The sequence below is a fragment of the Aegilops tauschii genome, chromosome 2, assembly GCF_002575655.3.
Source record: "Aegilops tauschii subsp. strangulata cultivar AL8/78 chromosome 2, Aet v6.0, whole genome shotgun sequence".
In the NCBI taxonomy this organism is placed as follows: domain Eukaryota; kingdom Viridiplantae; phylum Streptophyta; class Magnoliopsida; order Poales; family Poaceae; genus Aegilops; species Aegilops tauschii.
In genome coordinates this window covers 43,758,357-43,783,106 of record NC_053036.3, presented here as the reverse complement: position 1 = coordinate 43,783,106, position 24,750 = coordinate 43,758,357, and the positions used below count along the sequence as shown (strand labels likewise).

Sequence of the window (24,750 nt, the reverse complement as noted above, 5' to 3'; positions counted from 1 at the left end):
CCTTCTTAAGAGGCTCCTTTCTTGGACGATCTATGTGTGCCGTGATGTGCCCGTCCGAGGTTTACTCCACTTCAGCTTGGAGGACGAGTCTTTAAGCATTGTACCAGGGTCTCTTGGGTGCTCTGATCTCGCATACTCGACGTCCAGCTTAGCTGAGATGCGGCGGAGCTGTGTTTTGCTCATGAACACCATCTCAACCGCGGAACAACATAGATATGGGTGTGCAATGATGTGGATGGCACCCATCCGCCACGGTGGGTTTGGCATCATGTCATGACCATCCCACGCCATATTATTCATCTAATAGCCGTTATTGACGATGGTATAGTGTTTCAAGGGGAATCTTGCAATCTCGTATTATCTGATAGCCCAAGTACACAAGGTGCTAGAGGCATGAGGTATCACCATGCTAGACACAAGCACACATATTGAGTACCCAGAAGGAAGTGTCTGTAACTATGATGTAATCCCCTATGTTCCAAACCTGATGCCGATCTAGTTAGTCACTATATAAGAATCTGCCATTGCATGGCAATATGGGAGATGGTGAGAACCCTTTTCCCAAGTGCTCTTGTATCTTTTCTTTTTGTTTGCTCCAATGGAAGATGGCCTGGTATTTGTTGTTTCGGTCGCTTGTCATAGTCTTTTACTGTTTCACTTTTGCTAAATGTCAGGCACCTGAAATTTACAGCGAGGACCAATTTTTGAAGTGTTGATGGTGCCACCACTCTTGTGGTTCTATTTGTTTCCATTTGATACCATAGACGGTGTCCTGGTATTTGTTCTTTCGGCCGCTTGTTTAGACTATTACTGCTTTGCTTGACGTTCTACTTGTATGAAAGAGTTAATTGCACAAAACACCAATTTTTAAGAACATTGTTGCACACTTCCACAAAACTATAACTTTAAGAAAAATAGCAAAAAAAACTACTACTACTTATGTTGCAAAGTATCACATTATACACAAATTGGCCAATTTGTCAGGTTTATCACTAAATTGACACATGGGGGCCCTGGTTAGTGATATAAAGATTGTATTATTATATATTTATTCCATTTTTTCCTTTTCTCCTATTTTATTTTTGCTTGCTTATTTTTCTTTTTTGTAGGCTTACATGTTTTTGCCAATACCTGGTCCATTTTATGTACTTATAAAAATACTCATACAATCGTTTTAACGGGCCTAAGTAAATTATTTTGGTGGTATTATTTTGTGTGTAAACTATTCAAGAACTTGAGGGGCCAACGATATATTTCTCACTTTTTGATATATTGTTTCTACGTTCAATACAACAGTCTACGCAAAAAACTAGGGGTGCAAGCGGCATCCTGCTTCTTCCCGTGGAACTCATCGGTTAGTTCATAATTTGCTCATCAATTTTCTAGATCTAAAAATACATTTGGACTACACTATTGTCCGCCAGCCCGTCCCACTTGGATCCCTTCCAAAAACCAGAATAGAGAATGCGTTCAAAGATGATGACTTCTAAACAACACATGATGTGTGAGGATTATATTGAGCCACACATCTTTCGGTAGTTTGCATTTTTTTTTCTTTTAAATGGTACATAGAGTGTGATACATACAAAGTTTTCTTTTGAGAGCATTTTGACATATGTAAAGCTAAAAATGCCTTATTTCATCGCCCATCTATTTCGCTAAGTGTACAACTATTTGTCGAAGTCTGAATATCATTTCTGATTTGCTCCATCTGAGCACCTTGTCGCGCAAAGTAGGCGGGGCAATTGGGGGTTGGAAGTGAAGTGCTTCCATTCTCTAGGACGAACACAATAGATGACATATGTGGTCTGTCATCTAGGTTCTCCTGGACACATAAGAGTGGTACATGAATGCAAAGCAAAACTTCATCTGGTGAAGAATTACCCATAATAGACGAGTCCGGCAAATCCCCAGTCTTCCCTTCGTTCCACATATTCCATGACTAGAACAAACAAGAAAATCATATCAATATTAAGTTTGTTTGTCAATGCTGCGGAGTTTTTAACTACTTAATTTCATAAATAAACTAGTGATAAGTTTTGTGCATACTCACATAGACCGTGAGGCTTGGGAAGCCCATAGTTTGACTATTTGAGCTTCTCCTTATACCAGTCACAACCTCTAGTAGTAGCACGCCAAAGCTGTAGACATCGGATTTCGTAGAGAAGACGCCTTCCATTGCATACTCAGGAGCCATGTATCCACTGCTTGATCATTTCAGTTATAAGAGTTGTCAGCTTGGAGTTGTATTTATTCAAAATTAATATGATTTTACACCTAATGGATACTCACTATGTGAGGGAAATATGCCCTAGAGGCAATAATAAAGTTATTATTTATTTCCTTATATCATGATAAATGTTTATTATTCATGCTAGAATTGTATTAACCGGAAACATGATACATGTGTGAATACATAGACAAACAGAGTGTCACTAGTATGCCTCTACTTGACTAGCTCGTTGATCAAAGATGGTTATGTTTCCTAGCCATAGACAAAGAGTTGTCATTTGATTAACGGGATCACATCATTAGGAGAATGATGTGATTGACTTGACCCATTCCGTTAGCTTAGCACTTGATCGTTTAGTATGTTGCTATTGCTTTCTTCATGACTTATACATGTTCCTATGACTATGAGATTATGCAACTCCCGTTTACTGGAGGAACACTTTGTGTGCTACCAAACGTCACAACGTAACTGGGTGATTATAAAGGTGCTCTACAGGTGTCTCCGAAGGTACTTGTTGGGTTGTCGTATTTCGAGATTAGGATTTGTCACTCCGATTGTCGGAGAGGTATCTCTGGGCCCACTCGGTAATGCACATCACTTAAGCCTTGCAAGCATTGCAACTAATGAGTTAGTTGCGGGATGATGTATTACGGAACGAGTAAAGAGACTTGCCGGTAACGAGATTGAACTAGGTATTGAGATACCGACGATCGAATCTCGGGCAAGTAACATACCGATGACAAAGGGAACAACGTATATTGTTATGTGGTTCGACCGATAAAGATCTTCGTAGAATATGTAGGAGCCAATATGGGCATCCAGGTTCCGCTATTGGTTATTGACCAGAGAAGTGTCTCCGTCATGTCTACATAGTTCTCGAACCCGTAGGGTCCGCACGCTTAACGTTCGTTGACGATATAGTATTTATGAGTTATGTATGTTGGTAACCGAATGTTGTTCGGAGTTCCGGATAAGATCATGGACATGACGAGGAACTCCGGAATGGTCTGGAGATAAAGTTTGATATATGGGATAATAGTGTTTGGTCTCCGGAAGGGTTCCGGAATTCACCGGAAGGGGTTCCGGATGTTTCCCCAAATGTTTGGGTACGAGAACACTTTATTTGGGCCAAAGGGGAAAGCCCACAAGGTTTTTGGAAAGTGCAAAAGAAAGTTTTGCGGAGTCCAGGGGCCAGACGCCAGGGTTCCTGGCGTCTGGGTCCAGACGCCGGGAACCCTGGCGTCTGGCCCTGGAGTCCGAGAAGGACTCTTGCCTTTCGGATGAAACCGACTTTGTGGAGGCTTTTACTCCAAGTTTCGACCCCAAGGCTCAACATATAAATAGAGGGGTAGGGCTAGCACCCAAGACACATCAAGAAACACCAAGCCGTGTGCCGGCTACCCCGTCCCCTCTAGTTTATCCCCCGTCATAGTTTTCGTAGTGCTTAGGCGAAGCCCTGCGGAGATTGTTCTTCACCAACACCGTCACCAAGCCGTCGTGCTGCCAGGAACTCATCTACAACTTCGCCCCTCTTGCTGGATCGAGAAGGCGAGGACGTCATCGAGCTGAACGTGTGCTGAACGCGGAGGTGCCGTACGTTCGGTACTTGATCGGGACGGATCGTGAAGGTGTACGACTACATCAACCGCGTTGATAAACGCTTCCGCTTACGGTCTACGAGGGTACATAGACAACACTCTCCCCTCTCGTTGCTATGCATCATCATGATCCTGCGTGTGCGTAGGAATTTTTTTGAAATTACTACATTCCCCAACAGTGGCATCCGAGCCAGGTTTTATGCGTTGATATTATATGCACGAGTAGAACACAAGTGAGTTGTGGGCGATACAAGTCATACTGCTTACTAGCATGTCACACTTTGGTTCGGCGGTATTGTTGGATGAAGCGGCCCGGACGGACATTACGCGTGCACTTACGCGAGACTGGTTCTACCGACGTGCTTTGCACACAGGTGGCTGGCGGGTGTCAGTTTCTCCAACTTTAGTTGAACCGGGTGTGGCTACGCCCGGTCCTTGAGAAGGTTAAAACAACACTAACTTGACGAACTATCGTTGTGGTTTTGATGCGTAGGTAAGAACGGTTCTTGCTCAGCCCGTAGCAGCCACGTAAAACTTGCAACAACAAAGTAGAGGACGTCTAACTTGTTTTTGCAGGGCATGTTGTGATGTGATATGGTCAAGGCATGATGCTATATTTTATTGTATGAGATGATCATATTTTGTAACCGAGTTATCGGCAACTGGCAGGAGCCATATGGTTGTCGCTTTATTGTATGCAATGCAATCTCCCTGTAATTGCTTTACTTTATCACTAAGTGGTAGCGATAGTCGTTGAAACAATAGTTAGCGAGACGACAACGATGCTACGATGGAGATCAAGGTGTCGCGCCGGTGACGATGGTGATCATGACGGTGCTTCGAAGATGGAGATCACAAGCACAAGATGATGATGGCCATATCATATCACTTATATTGATTGCATGTGATGTTTATCTTTTATGCATCTTATTTTGCTTTGATTGACGGTAGCATTATAAGATGATCTCTCACTAAATTTCAAGATAAAAGTGTTCTCCCTGAGTATGCACCGTTGCCAAAGTTCGTCGTGCCCAGACACCACGTGATGATCGGGTGTGATAAGCTCTACGTCCATCTACAACGGGTGCAAGCCAGTTTTGCACACGCAGAATACTCAGGTTAAACTTGACGAGCCTAGCATATGCAGATATGGCCTCGGAACACTGAAACCGAAAGGTCGAGCGTGAATCATATAGTAGATATGATCAACATAGTGATGTTCACCATTGAAAACTACTCCATTTCACGTGATGATCGGTTATGGTTTAGTTGATTTGGATCACGTGATCACTTAGATGATTAGAGGGATATCTATCTAAGTGGGAGTTCTTAAGTAATATGATTAATTGAACTTAAATTTATCATGAACTTAGTACCTGATAGTATTTTGCATGTCTATGTTTGTTGTAGATAGATGGGTCGTGTTGTTGTTCCGTTGAATTTTAATGCGTTCCTTGAGAAAGAAAAGTTGAAAGATGATCGTAGCAATTACACGGACTGGGTCCGTAACTTGAGGATTATCCTCGTTGCTGCACAGAAGAATTACGTCCTGGAAGCACCGCTAGGTGCCAAACCTGCTGCAGGAGCAACACCAGATGTTATGAACGTCTGGCAGAGCAAAGCTGATGACTACTCAATAGTTCAGTGTGCCATGCTTTACGGCTTAGAACCGGGACTTCAACGACGTTTTGAACGTCATGGAGCATATGAGATGTTCCAGGAGTTGAAGTTAATATTTCAAGCAAATGACCGGATTGAGAGATATGAAGTCTCCAATAAGTTCTACACCTGCAAGATGGAGGAGAATAGTTCTGTCAGTGAGCATATACTCAGAATGTCTGGGTATAACAATCACTTGATTCAAGTGAGAGTTATTCTTCCGGATGATAGCGTCATTGACAGAATTCTTCAATCACTGCCACCAAGCTACAAGAGCTTCGTGATGAACTATAACATGCAAGGGATGGATAAGACGATTCCCAAGCTCTTCGCAATGCTAAAGGCTGTGGAGGTAGAAATCAAGAAGGAGCATCAAGTGTTGATGGTCAATAAGACCACCAGTTTCAAGAAAAAGGGCAAAGGGAAGAAGAAGGGGAACTTCAAGAAGAACAGCAAACAAGTTGCTGCTCAAGAGAAGAACCCCAAGTCTGGACCTAAGCCTGAGACTGGGTGCTTCTACTGCAAGCAGACTGGTCACTGGAAGCGGAACTACCCCAAGTATTTGGCGGATAAGAATGATGGCAAGGTGAACCAAGGTATATGTGATATACATGTTATTGATGTGTACCTTACCAGAGCTCGCAGTAGCACCTGGGTATTTTATACTGGTTGTGTTGCTAATATTTGTAACTCAAAACAGGGACTACGGATTAAGCGAACACTGGCTAAGGACGAGGTGACGATGCGCGTGGGAAATGGTTCCAAAGTCGATGTGATCGCCGTCGGCACGCTACCTCTACATCTACCTTCGGGATTAGTTTTAGACCTAAATAATTGTTATTTGGTGCCAGCATTGATCATGAACATTATATCTGGATCTTGTTTGATGCGAGACGGTTATTCATTTCAATCTGATAATAATGGTTGTTCTATTTATATGAGTAATATCTTTTATGGTCATGCACCCTTGAAGAGTGGTCTATTTTTGATGAATCTCGATAGTAGTAATACACATATTCATAATGTTGAAGCCAAAAGATGCAGAGTTGATAATGATAGTGCAACTTATTTGTGGCACTGCCGTTTGGGTCATATTGGTGTAAAGCGCATGAAGAAACTCCATACTGATGGACTTTTGGAATCACTTGATTATGAATCACTTGGTACTTGCGAAGCATGCCTCATGGGCAAGATGACTAAAACGCCGTTCTCCGGAACTATGGAGCGAGCAACTGATTTGTTGGAGATCATACATACTCATGTATGTGGTCCAATGACTGTTGAGGCTCGCGGCGGGTATCGTTATTTTCTCACCTTCACAGATGATTTAAGCAGATATGGATATATCTACTTAATGAAACATAAGTCTGAAACATTTGAAAAGTTCAAAGAATTTCAGAGTGAAGTTGAAAATCATCGTAACAAGAAAATAAAGTTTCTACGATCTGATCGTGGAGGAGAATATTTGAGTTACGAATTTGGTCTATATTTGAAACAATGCGGAATAGTTTCGCAACTCACGCCACCCGGAACACCATAGCGTAATGGTGTGTCTGAATGTCGTAATCGTACTTTACTAGATATGGTGCGATCTATGATGTCTCTTACTGATTTACCGCTATCGTTTTGGGGTTATGCTTTAGAGACGGCCGCATTCACGTTAAATAGGGCATCATCAAAATCCATTGATACGACACCTTATGAACTGTGGTTTGGCAAGAAACCAAAGTTGTCGTTTCTTAAAGTTTGGGGCTGCGATGCTTATGTGAAAAAACTTCAACCTGATAAGCTCGAACCCAAATCGGAGAAATGTGTCTTCATAGGATACCCAAAGGAAACTGTTGGGTACACCTTCTATCACAGATCCGAAGGCAAGACATTCGTTGCTAAGAATGGATCCTTTCTAGAGAAGGAGTTTCTCTCGAAAGAAGTGAGTGGGAGGAAAGTAGAACTTGATGAGGTAACTATACCTGCTCCCTTATTGGAAAGTAGTTCATCACAGAAATCAGTTCCAGTGATTTCTACACCAATTAGTGAGGAAGCTAATGATAATGATCATGAAGCTTCTCATCAAGTTACTACCGAACCTCGTAGGTCAACCAGAGTAAGATCCGCACCAGAGTGGTACGGTAATCCTGTTCTGGAGGTTATGTTACTAGACCATGACGAACCTATGAACTATGAAGAAGCGATGGTGAGCCCAGATTCCGCAAAATGGCTTGAGGCCATGAAATCTGAGATGGGATCCATGCATGAGAACAAAGTATGGACTTTGGTTGATTTGCCCGATGATTGGCAAGCCATCGAGAATAAATGGATCTTCAAGAAGAAGACTGACGCTGACGGTAATGTTACTGTCTATAAAGCTCGACTTGTTGCAAAAGGTTTTCAACAAGTTCAAGGGATTGACTACGATGAGACCTTCTCACCCGTAGCGATGCTTAAGTCTGTCCGAATCATGTTAGCAATTGCCGCATTTTATGATTATGAAATTTGGCAAATGGATGTCAAAACTGCATTCCTGAATGGATTTCTGGAAGAAGAGTTGTATATGATGCAACCGGAAGGTTTTATCGATCCAAAGGGAGCTAACAAAGTGTGCAAGCTCTAGCAATCCATTTGTGGACTGGTGCAAGCCTCTCAGAGTTGGAATAAACGTTTCGATAGTGTGATCAAAGCATATGGTTTTATACAGACTTTTGGAGAAGCCTGTATTTACAAGAAAGTGAGTGGGAGCTCTGTAGCATTTCTGATATTATATGTGGATGACATATTGTTGATTGGAAATGATATAGAATTTCTGGATAGCATAAAAGGATATTTGAATAAGAGTTTTTCAATGAAGGACCTCGGTGAAGCTGCTTATATATTGGGCATCAAGATCTATAGAGATAGATCGAGACGCTTAATTGGACTTTCACAAAGCACATACCTTGACAAAGTTTTGAAGAAGTTCAAAATGGATCAAGCAAAGAAAGGGTTCTTGCCTGTGTTACAAGGTGTGAAGTTGAGTAAGACTCAATGCCCGACCACAGCAGAAGATAGAGAGAAAATGAAAGATGTTCCCTATGCTTCAGCCATAGGCTCTATCATGTATGCAATGTTGTGTACCAGACTTGATGTGTGCCTTGCTATTAGTTTAGCAGGGAGGTACCAAAGTAATCCAGGAGTGGATCACTGGACAACGGTCAAGAACATCCTGAAATACCTGAAAAGGACTAAGGATATGTTTCTCGTTTATGGAGGTGACAAAGAGCTCGTCGTAAATGGTTACGTCGATGCAAGCTTTGACACTGATCCGGACAATTCTAAATCGCAAACCGGATACGTGTTTTTATTGAACGGTGGAGCTGTTAGTTGGTGCAGTTCTAAACAAAGCGTCGTAGCGGGATCTACATGTGAAGCGGAGTACATAGCTGCTTCGGAAGCAGCAAATGAAGGAGTCTGGATGAAGGAGTTCATATCCAATCTAGGTGTCATACCTAGTACATCGGGTCCAATAAAAATCTTTTGTGACAATACTGGTGCAATTGCTTTGGCAAAGGAATCCAGATTTCACAAGAGAACCAAGCACATCAAGAGACGCTTCAACTCCATCCGGGATCAAGTCCAGGTGGGAGACATAGATATTTGCAAGATACATACGGATCTGAATGTTGCAGACCCGTTGACTAAGCCTCTTCCACGAGCAAAACATGATCAGCACCAAGGCTCCATGGGTGTTAGAATCATTACTGTGTAATCTAGATTATTGACTCTAGTGCAAGTGGGAGACTGAAGGAAATATGCCCTATAGGCAATAATAAAGTTATTATTTATTTCCTTATATCGTGATAAATGTTTATTATTCATGCTAGAATTGTATTAACCGGAAACATGATACATGTGTGAATATATAGACAAACAGAGTGTCACTAGTATGCCTCTACTTGACTAGCTCGTTGATCAAAGATGGTTATGTTTCCTAGCCATAGATAAAGAGTTGTCATTTGATTAACGGGATCACATCATTAGGAGAATGATGTGATTGACTTGACCCATTCCGTTAGCTTAGCACTTGATCGTTTAGTATGTTGCTATTGCTTTCTTCATGACTTATACATGTTCCTATGACTATGAGATTATGCAACTCCCGTTTACCGGAGGAACACTTTGTGTGCTACCAAACGTCACAACGTAACTGGGTGATTATAAAGGTGCTCTACAGGTGTCTCCGAAGGTACTTGTTGGGTTGGCGTATTTCGAGATTAGGATTTGTCACTCCGATTGTCGGAGAGGTATCTCTGGGCCCACTCGGTAATGCACATCATTTAAGCCTTGCAAGCATTGCAACTAATGAGTTAGTTGCGGGATGATGTATTACGGAACGAGTAAAGAGACTTGCCGGTAACGAGATTGAACTAGGTATTGAGATACTGACGATCGAATCTCGGGCAAGTAACATACCGATGACAAAGGGAACAACGTATATTGTTATGCGGTTCGACCGATAAAGATCTTCGTAGAATATGTAGGAGCCAATATGGGCATCCAGGTTCCGCTATTGGTTATTGACCAGAGAAGTGTCTCGGTCATGTCTACATAGTTCTCGAACCCGTAGGGTCCGCACGCTTAACGTTCGTTGACGATATAGTATTTATGAGTTATGTATGTTGGTAACCGAATGTTGTTTGGAGTTCCGGATAAGATCATGGACATGACGAGGAACTCCGGAATGGTCCGGGGATAAAGTTTGATATATGGGATAATAGTGTTTGGTCTCCGGAAGGGTTCCGGAATTCACCGGAAGGGGTTCCGGATGTTTCCCGAAATGTTTGGGTACGAGAACACTTTATTTGGGTGAAAGGGGAAAGCCCACAAGGTTTTTGGAAAGTGCAAAAGGAAGTTTTGCGGAGTCTAGGGGCCAGACGCCGGGAACCCTGGCGTCTGGCCCTGGAGTCCGAGAAGGACTCTTGCCTTTCGGGTGAAACCGACTTTGTGGAGGCTTTTACTCCAAGTTTCGACCCCAAGGCTCAACATATAAATAGAGGGGTAGGGCTAGCACCCAAGACACATCAAGAAACACCAAGCCGTGTGCCGGCTACCCCGTCCCCTCTTGTTTATCCTCCGTCATAGTTTTCTTAGTGCTTAGGCGAAGCCCTGCGGAGATTGTTCTTCACCAACACCGTCACCACGCCGTCGTGCTGCCGGGAACTCATCTACTACTTCGCCCCTCTTGCTGGATCGAGAAGGCGAGGACGTCATCGAGCTGAACGTGTGCTGAACGCGGAGGTGCCGTACGTTCGGTACTTGATCGGGACGGATCGTGAAGGTGTACGACTACATCAACCGTGTTGATAAACGCTTCCGCTTACGGTCTACGAGGGTACGTAGACAACACTCTCCCCTCTCGTTGCTATGCATCATCATGATCATGCGTGTGCGTAGGAATTTTTTTGAAATTACTACGTTCCCCAACACTATGTTCTGACAACACGCTGGGTATTTGCACTTTGTTGGTTATCAACAAAGATCCTAGCCATACCAAAGTCTGCTATCTTAGGCTTCATCTCTGCATCTAGCAAAACATTTCTAGCTTTGAGATCTCTATGAATTATCGTCAGTCTTGAATCTTGGTGGAGGTAGAGAAGTCCCTTAGAGACTCCTTTTATTATATTAAACCGTAGTGTCCAATCCAACAACAATTTTCTTGAATCATCTGTAAATAGAAGGAACCAAATAAGAAGAAATTTGTTCTAGCATCTTAAGGCATTTTTTTGTTGCAAGAATACAAACCAAAAATTGTGGCATCTAAGCTCTTGTTAGGTAGATACTCATAAATCAGTAGCTTTTCTCCTCCCTCTGCACAACATCCAAGAAGACGAACCAAGTTTCTATGTTGTAATTTGGCTATTAGAATTACTTCATTCTTGAATTCCTTTGTTCCTTGTTGAGAATCCTTACTTAGCCTCTTCACGGCAACTGCTTGACCACCTAATATTCCCTAGAGATATGCAATGAAAATCTTAGTTTAATTTGAGCTTGACATATGGAACAAATTATATCTCCTATTTAGACGAATAACATGAAACTGCATATTCATGAGGTACCTTATAAACTTTGCCAAACCCTCCTCGTCCGATCATGCATGTTTCGGAGAAACTGCATGTTGCGAGGGAAATTTGTTCGAATCTAAAAGATGGAAATGCATGATCATGGGTAGGGTTTTCTTCCCCATGTTGATCGGTGGTACTCATATCATCCAACATAGTACTCATGTGCTTTCTCCATCTTTTGTTTTTACCTGTTCGCACAATGTTATTGACATCACGATGATACTAGGTTTCCCATCCAACAAGCATAATAGAGGCATGGAAAACGAACAAAACATATTTCATCTGATCCGTAGAATCCTATATAGTATAATATAACTAAGTAGTTGACCCCACGACCATGCTACTATGCCACCTCAATTTGAAACCATGCATGGAAAGGACACACCTTAACATGCAACCATGCATGGAAAAGGCTTAAATGTCTTAGTGACATTATGCTACTTATATTTAATAAATATTTTATATTCATACAATAATCATATGTATTTTCTGTTTTAGTTCTTGTATTATTAATCTAACTATTTATGTTCATGGAAATAAATCTCATTAAAATATATTGCAAGCAATTCCGCAGCAGCGCACAGGGCATCTAGTTGCTAGTGTTTGTTAACTTTTCCTCTATGAACTCACAAAGCATAAGCAAACAACCCACAAGGCATATGTGCCACCCATGGCAAAATGGCGTACCAAACAAAACGGCTATCTCTTATATCATATATGCATGTATCTCTATACACCACGCCGAGTACTTCTATACCAGTGATTACTTGAGCATAATTAAGAAGCGACAACCTCTATGACCAACTGTGTAGTGTAGCCCGTTACAGTTACCGTTACATCTCTCCCACGATTTCTAAACCACGGAACCATCTAAATGTTTTTGTTTGCTGTAATCTTACATATTTTAGTTGTTTAGGCATATTATTGTAGTAGACAATGAACTCACAGTTCACACGGTCAAATGGACATTCTCATAAGATGGTAAAATATGACTTCCTCCTAATGACATGGAAATAAACATACCTTTGTATATTAACCATGCAAGGGAGAAGCTTATGAGTATCAGAACACAAATACTGCCTAAAACTGATAGTAAAATCCTTGTTTTATTGCTCTTTGTCCTTTTACCTATGCAATACATACATATAACATAAGAGAAATAATACAAATGAATAATATAATAGAAAAGATTAGCAAAGATAAAACCAATAGTAGAAACATGAAGAACAAAAAAAATCAGTAGGATATATAAAGAAGGAGAAATTAATAACAAAACTAGTACTCCCACCCATTCAAAAAGGACGGGAGTAGTAGAAAGCAGGATATTGAGGTTTGGTACCAGCTGCAGCATCAAGGCCCGCAAGACGGAGATAAAGTGTGTCGCTACCAAGCACCGTGCCAATCTTCCCCGTGTCGACCAACTCTCCAGCCCACACCAAGCACATCGTCCTGCCTCTTCCGGTCCTTCCGCTGCTTAAGTTGGCATAGGCACATGCCATGCAGGAGCAGTTGCGGCTGCACTCCGCCGTGCACTCATCGAATGTATTTATATCATTGCCATAGGTGCCGCAGTAGCCATACCGGTTGCATTCATGGGACGGCCACTTCCCAAGGACTACCCACGCCGATGTGTTGCGGCTCCAGCTCTGGATTTGGAACTCACCGGAGTGGGTGAGCACATACCTGGTGTTAGGGGCGCCGTCGGAGAGGCTGTAGGTGACGTAGATCTCGTCGTCGTTGTCGACGACAGCCTGGTAGATGACGAGCTCCGTGCTAATGTTCCCCGTCAGGTAGTCGCCACTAACCGAGTACCCCGTCCACGGGGCACTGCGGGCCACTGGCTGCTCCCCATCCCAGAGGAATAGTTGGAGGAACGTGACCGGGTCAGCGCCGTAGGAGAAGCGCCCCGGCGAGGGGTCGTCGGGGCCCTTCCAGATACCAGGCGTTCGTCCCTGCCGCCATGCGTGTTGTACTTTATCCCGAGCTTCATCCCAGGAAGGAATGTGTCGGTTTGGTGGTCGAAGCTCTGCCATAGAACGGTGCCGTTTGACGACCGGACCACAAGGTTGCCGGTGTTCAGAAGCACTGCCGTCGGGGGAGACGAGCCTGAGGCAGCGGCTCCCACGTTGGCTGTTGCCCAAACGACATGGCTGCCATCGTCACCGTCGGATAGGACGAGATTGGAGGTGTTGTTGAGGGAGAAGGTCGGGGGTGCTGAGGGTGCGGTGTTGATGGCCGGAGTTTCTCGGTTGGCGACCCACCGATGGTGAGACCAGGAATGTTGTTGTACCATGTGCCAAAGTATAGCTTGGCCGGAGTGGAGTTGGAGGGGGCGAAGAAGCCCAAGGCAAAAGCACCACCATCGGAGACGATTGTGGAGCCAGTGTTGGAATTAACCACGAGTCCAATCCGGCTCGGGCTTGGAACAACTCCCGTGTAGGTATAGGATTAGTAGTAGCCAGGTTAGCTGCTATATATACTTACATATACCCTGTAATCTCTACACCGAACTCAGATCAAAAAGAAATAAAGTATTAGGTGCGACACGCACCTATTGCTATCCATCAGCGTCTCGTATTTGTTTCGTGCGTGTGCGTGAGTTCCCGGCAAGATCAATCGATCAAGTACGTCTAGCTAGCTTCCACAGATTCGATCCACCTGCCTGAGTGCCTACTTGGTTGCAACGTACGTGCGTGTGTTGGTCAAAAGTATCGACCGGCTAGAACACATCAAGCAGCCGGGTTGTGCACGTGTGTCACCTCGACGGAAAGTACTCGTCGACGTCGGGACCAGTGCCAACAATTGGTATCTAGAGCTTTGGTATTGACGTGATTCTCGGAAAGCAATCGAAGGATCATGTCGACCACGGGCAAGGAGATTGTGACGGCGGCAGCGGGAGCACCGATGCCGATGGTGGGGGGATCACAATTCCCCCGTCTGGATCGAGAGGACTACGCACTATGGGCGATGAACATGGAGGTCGCGATGGAGGGAGCTGAGTTCTGGGAAGCCGTCGACCCGGGCGGCGCCGAGTACGCAAAGGGCGCGGCGAAGTACCGGAAAGATCGTCAGGCGTTAACAGCGATCTACTCCGCCATGCCGAAGGATGTGCTGCAACACCTTGTCGGAAAGAACTCGGCGAAGGAGGCATGGGAGACCATCAAGATCCTGCACCAGGGTCATGACCGTGTCAAGGAAGCACACCTTCAGTCCCTGATGAGAAGCTACGAGTGCCTGAAGATGGATGAAAGTGAGACGGTTGATCAGTTTGCCGCCCGTCCCAAGACCCTCGTCAATGGCATACGCAGCTATGGTTCAACCCTAGAAGAAGTTGCGATCGTCCGACGATTTTTGCGCGCCGCGCCGGCACGCTATATTCAGATTGTCACGTCGATCGAGCAATGTCTCGACCTGAAGACTCTCACGGTTGAGGATCTCGTCGGAAGGTTCAAGGCCCATGACGAGAGAACTCGTCTCAGTTTCGGCGAGTGAGCACCTCATGCTTACAAAGGCGCAATGGATCGCCCTGTCGAAAGAAAAGCAAGGCCGATCTACGAGCAGCGGCAAGAAGAAGGGGAAGGGGAAGCGGCGCTCGGCGAGAAAGAACTTCGCCGACTCGGACGACGAGGATGCGCCTGCACCACCGAGGAGGAAGTTTGACATCAGAAAAGTGAGGTGTCATAAGTGTGGCCTCCTCGGTCACTTCAAGGCTAACTGCGAGGAAGCACCGAAGCAACGGGCGCTCATGGCCGAGGAAGGAGACGATGGGGATATGATGCTAATGTGCGAGCTAGTGGACGAAGAGGATCCAGATGATCTTGGTCAGCTGGACACGGGTCCGGTGAGTGCATCTGCGTCAGTAACCCAGGCGAAGTTATGGCGCCAGAAGACCATGACCCAGGGCGTGATAGTGTGATTACGTCAGTAAACCCAGGCAAATTCGTGGCGCCAGAAGACCATGACGTAAGACGTGACGATGTGATCGTGCTCGAGAACGGCGAAGACGTGGCGCCAGAAGTCCATGACACAAGGCGTGACTGTGTGTTCACGCTAGATTCAGGCGATGATGTGGCGCCAGAAGTCCACGACACCATGTGTGACAGTGTGGTCACGCAAGAAAACAACAAAGACGTGCTGCCAGAACAACCGGAAACTTCGGCAACACAGAGCGATGCTCCAGACGATGGCGCGCGGCGAGACGCGTCAGGGACCTCACCTGGATCAGCTGGCGTCCCAGGAACAGGAGTTGCAGCCTCTCCTCGAAGCACAAGGAGCAGCGCGAGGAGCGCGTCCAGCGCTGGCGCTACAAGCGACAGGCATGGCCTACGAGGCGTGCACGCTGTGCCGTGCAGCTCAGCCAGCTGCACTGGAGGCAGTGGCCCCGCGGACGGGCCGAAAGCTGGGCGTGGCCCAGCACCAAGCTCCCAGCCGGGGAGCCCAGCAGGCAGGCCAGAACAGCCAGAAGGCCCAGCCGTGGCTCAACTTTCAGTAGACCACGTGGCTGGAGGACCAGAAGGGCATGCACGTGAAGCATCTCTAGTGTTTTTGGCTGGTTCAACTTGTGAAAGTGCAGCTAATTTGGAAGGTACCAAATTGCTAGAAAATGGAACTTTGGCAAGTTCAGAAGCAAGCGTGTCTTCTCCGGTAGCACGAGAACGACGCGTGTTGGATCTCTCTCCAGAGGAAGCGCTTCAAATAAATTCGGTGAAGATGAAGAGTAAAGGGCAACGATGTTTGCACATCGGGGAACCGGATAATTTTGAAGACGCAAAGACAGAAGAGTGTTGGCGTCGTGCTATGAATGAAGAGTTGTGGTCGATCCAAGACAACAATACATGGGAGCTCGCGGATCTTCCCAACGGTCAGAATGCCATAGAGCTCAAGTGGGTGTACAAAGTCAAGAAAGATGCCGAAAGGAACTTGATGAAGCATAAAGCAAGGCTTGTAGCTAAAGCATGCGTGCAAGAGCAAGATGTGGACTTCGAAGAAGTGTTCGCTCCAGTTGCAAGGATGGACTCGGTGAGACTACTTATAGCTCTCGCGGCTCAAGAATCTTGGAGGATACATCACTTGTATGTGAACTCCGCGTTTTTGACCGGGGAGTTAGAAGAAGAATTGTATGTGAAGCAACCACCTGGGTACATCCAAGAAGGAGAGGAACACAAGGTATTGAAGCTACACAAGGCGTTGTACGGGCTACGACAAGCTCCTCGGGCATGGAATGTTGAGCTTGACCGTACATTGATTTCTCTTGGATTTGAGAAAGCCCCACTAGAGCATGCTATGTACAAGCGAGGTGATGGCAAGGATCGTCTACTAGTGGGCATCTATGTGGATGATTTGCTGATAACTGGAGCAGACGAAGAGGTGATTGCAAACTTCAAACTACAAATGAAGAAGCTATTCAAGATGACTGATCTAGGGCTCTTGAGTTACTACCTCGGGATCGAGATACAGCAAAAGCCGGAGGGGATCATAATATGCCAGGAGGCATATGCAAAGAAGGTACTTGAAAGCTGTGGCATGAAAGATTGCAATCCAAGTCATGTTCCGATGAAGCCTCGTCTCAGACTAAGCAAGAAGAGTGAAGCACCCGCGGTTGATGCAACGGAGTATAGAAGTGTGGTCCGAAAGTTGAGGTATCTCACGAATACAAGACCGGACTTGGCCTATTCCGTTGGCATAGTGAGTCGCTTCATGGAAGCACCCACGACGGAGCAATGGGCAGCGGTGGAAAATATACTCAGGTACATCAAAGGGACGACAAATTTCGGTTGTGTCTACTTGAGAAAGAAGAAGAATGAGATGGTGGAGCTACTTGGCTATAGTGATAGTGACATGGCAGGAGATGTGGACGACCGTAAAAGTACATCGGGCGTGGAATATTTCTTGGGAGGAAGCATAGTAAGTTGGCTATCACAAAAGCAGAAGGTAGTCACATTATCATCTTGTGAAGAAGAGTATATTGCAGCTGCAACCATGGTGTGTCAAAGCGTTTGCCTAGGAAGGCTACTCGGTGACCTCACAGGTAAGGAACCAGAACGAGTGGTGCTCAACATTGATGACGAGTCTACAATCTCTCTATGGGAGAATCAAATGCATCATGGTAGATGCAAGCACATCGATACGAGGTATCGATACATAAGGGAGTGTGTAGAAGAAAGCAAGATTGACGTCAACTACATTTGCACCGATGACCAGCTTGCAGATATCCTAACCAGATCTTTGGGACGACAGAAGTTCGTGAAGATGCGGCGAAGGATCAGCGTCCAAGCTGTAAAGTGAGGACATCGTGTTTAAGGGGTGATTGTTGGAATTAACCACGAGTCCAGTCCGGCTCGGGCTTGGAACAACTCCCGTGTAGGTATAGGATTAGTAGTAGCCAGGTTAGCTGCTATATATACTTACATATACCCTGTAATCTCTACACCGAACTCAGATCAAAAAGAAATAAAGTATTAGGTGCGACACGCACCTATTGCTATCCATCAGCGTCTCGTATTTGTTTCGTGCGTGTGCGTGAGTTCCCGGCAAGATCAATCGATCAAGTACGTCTAGCTAGCTTCCACAGATTCGATCCACCTGCCTGAGTGCCTACTTGGTTGCAACGTACGTGCGTGTGTTGGTCAAAAGTATCGACCGGCTAGAACACATCAAGCAGCCGGGTTGTGCACGTGTGTCACCTCGACGGAAAGTACTCGTCGACGTCGGGACCAGTGCCAACAATTGGTATCTAGAGCTTTGGTATTGACGTGATTCTCGGAAAGCAATCGAAGGATCATGTCGACCACGGGCAAGGAGATTGTGACGGCGGCAGCGGGAGCACCGATGCCGATGGTGGGGGGATCACAATTCCCCCGTCTGGATCGAGAGGACTACGCACTATGGGCGATGAACATGGAGGTCGCGATGGAGGGAGCTGAGTTCTGGGAAGCCGTCGACCCGGGCGGCGCCGAGTACGCAAAGGGCGCGGCGAAGTACCGGAAAGATCGTCAGGCGTTAACAGCGATCTACTCCGCCATGCCGAAGGATGTGCTGCAACACCTTGTCGGAAAGAACTCGGCGAAGGAGGCATGGGAGACCATCAAGATCCTGCACCAGGGTCATGACCGTGTCAAGGAAGCACACCTTCAGTCCCTGATGAGAAGCTACGAGTGCCTGAAGATGGATGAAAGTGAGACGGTTGATCAGTTTGCCGCCCGTCCCAAGACCCTCGTCAATGGCATACGCAGCTATGGTTCAACCCTAGAAGAAGTTGCGATCGTCCGACGATTTTTGCGCGCCGCGCCGGCACGCTATATTCAGATTGTCACGTCGATCGAGCAATGTCTCGACCTGAAGACTCTCACGGTTGAGGATCTCGTCGGAAGGTTCAAGGCCCATGACGAGAGAACTCGTCTCAGTTTCGGCGAGTGAGCACCTCATGCTTACAAAGGCGCAATGGATCGCCCTGTCGAAAGAAAAGCAAGGCCGATCTACGAGCAGCGGCAAGAAGAAGGGGAAGGGGAAGCGGCGCTCGGCGAGAAAGAACTTCGCCGACTCGGACGACGAGGATGCGCCTGCACCACCGAGGAGGAAGTTTGACATCAGAAAAGTGAGGTGTCATAAGTGTGGCCTCCTCGGTCACTTCAAGGCTAACTGCGAGGAAGCACCGAAGCAACGGGCGCTCATGGCCGAGGAAGGAGACGATGGGGATATGATGCTAATGTGCGAGCTAGTGGACGAAGAGGATCCAGATGATCTTGGTCAGCTGGACACGGGTCCGGTGAGTGCATCTGCGTCAGTAACCCAGGCGAAGTTATGGCGCCAGAAGACCATGACCCAGGGCGTGATAGTGTGATTACGTCAGTAAACCCAGGCAAATTCGTGGCGCCAGAAGACCATGACGTAAGACGTGACGATGTGATCGTGCTCGAGAACGGCGAAGACGTGGCGCCAGAAGTCCATGACACAAGGCGTGACTGTGTGTTCACGCTAGATTCAGGCGATGATGTGGCGCCAGAAGTCCACGACACCATGTGTGACAGTGTGGTCACGCAAGAAAACAACAAAGACGTGCTGCCAGAACAACCGGAAACTTCGGCAACACAGAGCGATGCTCCAGACGATGGCGCGCGGCGAGACGCGTCAGGGACCTCACCTGGATCAGCTGGCGTCCCAGGAACAGGAGTTGCAGCCTCTCCTCGAAGCACAAGGAGCAGCGCGAGGAGCGCGTCCAGCGCTGGCGCTACAAGCGACAGGCATGGCCTACGAGGCGTGCACGCTGTGCCGTGCAGCTCAGCCAGCTGCACTGGAGGCAGTGGCCCCGCGGACGGGCCGAAAGCTGGGCGTGGCCCAGCACCAAGCTCCCAGCCGGGGAGCCCAGCAGGCAGGCCAGAACAGCCAGAAGGCCCAGCCGTGGCTCAACTTTCAGTAGACCACGTGGCTGGAGGACCAGAAGGGCATGCACGTGAAGCATCTCTAGTGTTTTTGGCTGGTTCAACTTGTGAAAGTGCAGCTAATTTGGAAGGTACCAAATTGCTAGAAAATGGAACTTTGGCAAGTTCAGAAGCAAGCGTGTCTTCTCCGGTAGCACGAGAACGACGCGTGTTGGATCTCTCTCCAGAGGAAGCGCTTCAAATAAATTCGGTGAAGATGAAGAGTAAAGGGCAACGATGTTTGCACATCGGGGAACCGGATAATTTTGAAGACGCAAAGACAGAAGAGTGTTGGCGTCGTGCTATGAATGAAGAGTTGTGGTCGATCCAAGACAACAATACATGGGAGCTCGCGGATCTTCCCAACGGTCAGAATGCCATAGAGCTCAAGTGGGTGTACAAAGTCAAGAAAGATGCCGAAAGGAACTTGATGAAGCATAAAGCAAGGCTTGTAGCTAAAGCATGCGTGCAAGAGCAAGATGTGGACTTCGAAGAAGTGTTCGCTCCAGTTGCAAGGATGGACTCGGTGAGACTACTTATAGCTCTCGCGGCTCAAGAATCTTGGAGGATACATCACTTGTATGTGAACTCCGCGTTTTTGACCGGGGAGTTAGAAGAAGAATTGTATGTGAAGCAACCACCTGGGTACATCCAAGAAGGAGAGGAACACAAGGTATTGAAGCTACACAAGGCGTTGTACGGGCTACGACAAGCTCCTCGGGCATGGAATGTTGAGCTTGACCGTACATTGATTTCTCTTGGATTTGAGAAAGCCCCACTAGAGCATGCTATGTACAAGCGAGGTGATGGCAAGGATCGTCTACTAGTGGGCATCTATGTGGATGATTTGCTGATAACTGGAGCAGACGAAGAGGTGATTGCAAACTTCAAACTACAAATGAAGAAGCTATTCAAGATGACTGATCTAGGGCTCTTGAGTTACTACCTCGGGATCGAGATACAGCAAAAGCCGGAGGGGATCATAATATGCCAGGAGGCATATGCAAAGAAGGTACTTGAAAGCTGTGGCATGAAAGATTGCAATCCAAGTCATGTTCCGATGAAGCCTCGTCTCAGACTAAGCAAGAAGAGTGAAGCACCCGCGGTTGATGCAACGGAGTATAGAAGTGTGGTCCGAAAGTTGAGGTATCTCACGAATACAAGACCGGACTTGGCCTATTCCGTTGGCATAGTGAGTCGCTTCATGGAAGCACCCACGACGGAGCAATGGGCAGCGGTGGAAAATATACTCAGGTACATCAAAGGGACGACAAATTTCGGTTGTGTCTACTTGAGAAAGAAGAAGAATGAGATGGTGGAGCTACTTGGCTATAGTGATAGTGACATGGCAGGAGATGTGGACGACCGTAAAAGTACATCGGGCGTGGAATATTTCTTGGGAGGAAGCATAGTAAGTTGGCTATCACAAAAGCAGAAGGTAGTCACATTATCATCTTGTGAAGAAGAGTATATTGCAGCTGCAACCATGGTGTGTCAAAGCGTTTGCCTAGGAAGGCTACTCGGTGACCTCACAGGTAAGGAACCAGAACGAGTGGTGCTCAACATTGATGACGAGTCTACAATCTCTCTATGGGAGAATCAAATGCATCATGGTAGATGCAAGCACATCGATACGAGGTATCGATACATAAGGGAGTGTGTAGAAGAAAGCAAGATTGACGTCAACTACATTTGCACCGATGACCAGCTTGCAGATATCCTAACCAGATCTTTGGGACGACAGAAGTTCGTGAAGATGCGGCGAAGGATCAGCGTCCAAGCTGTAAAGTGAGGACATCGTGTTTAAGGGGTGATTGTTGGAATTAACCACGAGTCCAGTCCGGCTCGGGCTTGGAACAACTCCCGTGTAGGTATAGGATTAGTAGTAGCCAGGTTAGCTGCTATATATACTTACATATACCCTGTAATCTCTACACCGAACTCAGATCAAAAAGAAATAAAGTATTAGGTGCGACACGCACCTATTGCTATCCATCAGCGTCTCGTATTTGTTTCGTGCGTGTGTGTGAGTTCCCGGCAAGATCAATCGATCAAGTACGTCTAGCTAGCTTCCACAGATTCGATCCACCTGCCTGAGTGCCTACTTGGTTGCAACGTACGTGCGTGTGTTGGTCGAAAGTATCGACCGGCTAGAACACATCAAGCAGCCGGGTTGTGCACGTGTGTCACCTCGACGGAAAGTACTCGTCGACGTCGGGACCAATGCCAACAGCCAGGAGAGAGTGGCTCGCCGGGAACAAGCCGGTCGTCGGATGCGCTCAACGGCAGGAAGATCAGAAGTATCAGCACCGCGGCGCCTGTGCAGCAGGGGGGAGCAGCCCGATCCATCGGTCGATCAGGCCAAACCAAAAAGGTTAGTACTAACTATGGACTAGGTAGCCAACTGGTGCTGCCAGCTGGGAGCATGGTTTTCAATTTCAGTTTCAACAAAATTTCAGCACCAACTGAAATCACTGAAATTCAGTGAAATTCCGTGATTTCAGTTTGCATTTCAGCCAAAAGGCCGAAATATTCATTTGAATTTAATTAAAAATTTGAAATTTTCAAAAAATATTTTGAAAAATATTTGATTTCCTATATACTACTGAATTTGCTGAAATATTTTGATCGAAACGTAATATTTCAGTGTCTACTGAAATTAATGAAATTCAGTGAATTTCAGTGAAATCTCACTGAAAGTGGAAACCATGGCTGGGAGTACTTCTATTACCAAGCCTTGGTCTAGAAGACTAGAAGAAAAAACATGCTTTGACGAACGACCCGTTCCCGCATCCCCCACATGTTTGATCACGTAACCATATGATTAACTAATGCAGCTTCTGGAATCCTGGTACAATTGCCTGCTTCCGAGTAGTTGAGGGTGTGTTGGAGTTCACATGTCAGCTGTCGAGTATGAATCGGAATGACTAGATAGACTAGTGACCGGAATATTCGAAAATTGCTCAGCGCGGACGAGCTCGCGCGCTCTCGGCATCGAGAGGCGTTCGTTCCCCTGGAGATGCGGGATTTCCGTTGTGGTGCAGCTGGCGGTTGAGGCGAGTTAATGTGTGTACGAGACGGGCAAGAGACGCCGTGGGAGACGGTGTTGGGGCCGACGTCAGAGGGGTTTGACGATGATCTTGTAACGGGCGGCCCAGCAGATGTATTTTACCCAGCCCACGGATTCTTGTTGGTCTAGTCCCCATTCGATCCTCAAATCGAGAGAAGAAACCCTAGCCGCCCCGCAGTGTTTCCTTTAGTACACCACAAATCGAAGAAGAGAGAAAAATTAGGTTGCAAAGATGGCAGATCCAGGTGCTGACCCAGTTGCTCTGCCGATAGTGCCTTGTCCGGACTGCGGCAGGAACGTGGTCACCTAAATAGCGCGGCGCGGGCAGAACGCCGGCCAGCGATTCTACAAGTGCCGGAATCACAACGTAAGTATAGTTTATTGGATTGGATTTCGGAGTTCTTTTCTGATGTTTCTTCTTGGTCAGTTTCTCACGAGGTATGCTTTCTCGTGAATCCGTGGCAGCCATCAGGGGTGGATGCGATTTCTACAGATGGGAGGAAGCCTACGCGGCGCATGTTGCGACTTTTGGAGGAGCAGCACATCCAGTGTGGCAAATCGGGGCAGGTCAGATGCAGGGCGGGCAGGCGGCTGGAGCTCAAGTTGTGCAGGCGCCGCAGGTTCATCCGGTTCAGCAAAACGGAGCGCCGGAGGCGTCGCAGGCTGCATCCTTTGCAAGTACAGTCGCAGGATACATGCTGGCAGCGGCTCCAGTTGCGGGTCGTCAGGGTGCCAAAGTCGCCGATGCTGCATCCATAAATTTGGTGGTCTCCGTAACAAATTTAGTGATTGGTGGCGGATGTTGTCCTGCGTGTGCTGAATTAGGTTCTGTGGTGGAGATGACAGCGAGAGTTGCTGGGAGTAGTGTTAAGTGCTATGTAAATTAAGCTGCTAAGTACGTTTTAGGTGGTCAAAGTGTGGTGGTCAGTACTAAGTGACGCTGTACCCGTGTAGCGCCAATGATGGTGTAGCTGGAGACAGTTTTGGAGGTGGAAATGTACTGCTGATGGTGTACTAGTGTCATCCAAATATTATGAATGAAATGGTTTCATGTTTACATGCAGTAAAACCTGTAGCTAGTAGTTTTTCGCTTTTTTAGTTCAAGCATCGCTGATTGGATTATAGGCGACAAAGTGCAGTAAGGGGCATTCTTTGCTGAATTGGTGAAGACGCCTGTTTTTCAAAGCTGGTGTGCATGTCTGAATACAAGAGATGGCTTGTATCTGAGACTGGATTCGGTGGGATTCTGAATTTGCCGATGATTGCAAGGTTGGATCTGAAAATGAGTGTCTGGGTCATGAGGAAGGTAAATGCTCGGTGTCGTGTAATTGAAATAGACGATAAGAAGAAGATTGCTTTCACGGCCGAGGATTTCCACAAGGTTTTCGGCATCCCATGTGGGAACCGAGATGTGTGTGGCAGGGATGCACAAATTGCTGCTCCGGCAATCCATTTCATCAAGTGTACAATTGGCATGGATAGTTCAGTTGCTCAGAATTTGAAAGCGGCTGAAAGCTTTATAAACAGAGAGCTTTCCGAGAATTCTAGTAAGATGGAGAAGGATTGCTTTCAGATCGTTTTCGTAATTTTTGTGATGGGATATCTGGTAGCACCGTGCACTATACCTGGCCATACCTCGGACCAGGCCGGGCTTCAGGCCGGGCCTAGCCAAGCCCGA

General features: G+C 46.5%; 1 long non-coding RNA gene and 1 pseudogene across 1 annotated transcript; one reads left to right on the top strand and one right to left on the bottom strand.

Annotated features, from left to right (window-relative positions):
* Positions 1–1,074: 1,074 nt before the first annotated feature.
* LOC109748412 (putative G-type lectin S-receptor-like serine/threonine-protein kinase At1g61610) lies at positions 1,075–22,521 on the bottom strand (annotated as a pseudogene).
* Positions 22,522–22,996: 475 nt separating this feature from the next.
* Positions 22,997–24,141, top strand: LOC120974385 (uncharacterized). The gene is made up of 2 exons (XR_005769787.2): positions 22,997–23,439; positions 23,538–24,141. It is a non-coding gene; the product is annotated as an uncharacterized lncRNA (long non-coding RNA).
* The last annotated feature ends 609 nt before the right edge of the window (positions 24,142–24,750 follow it).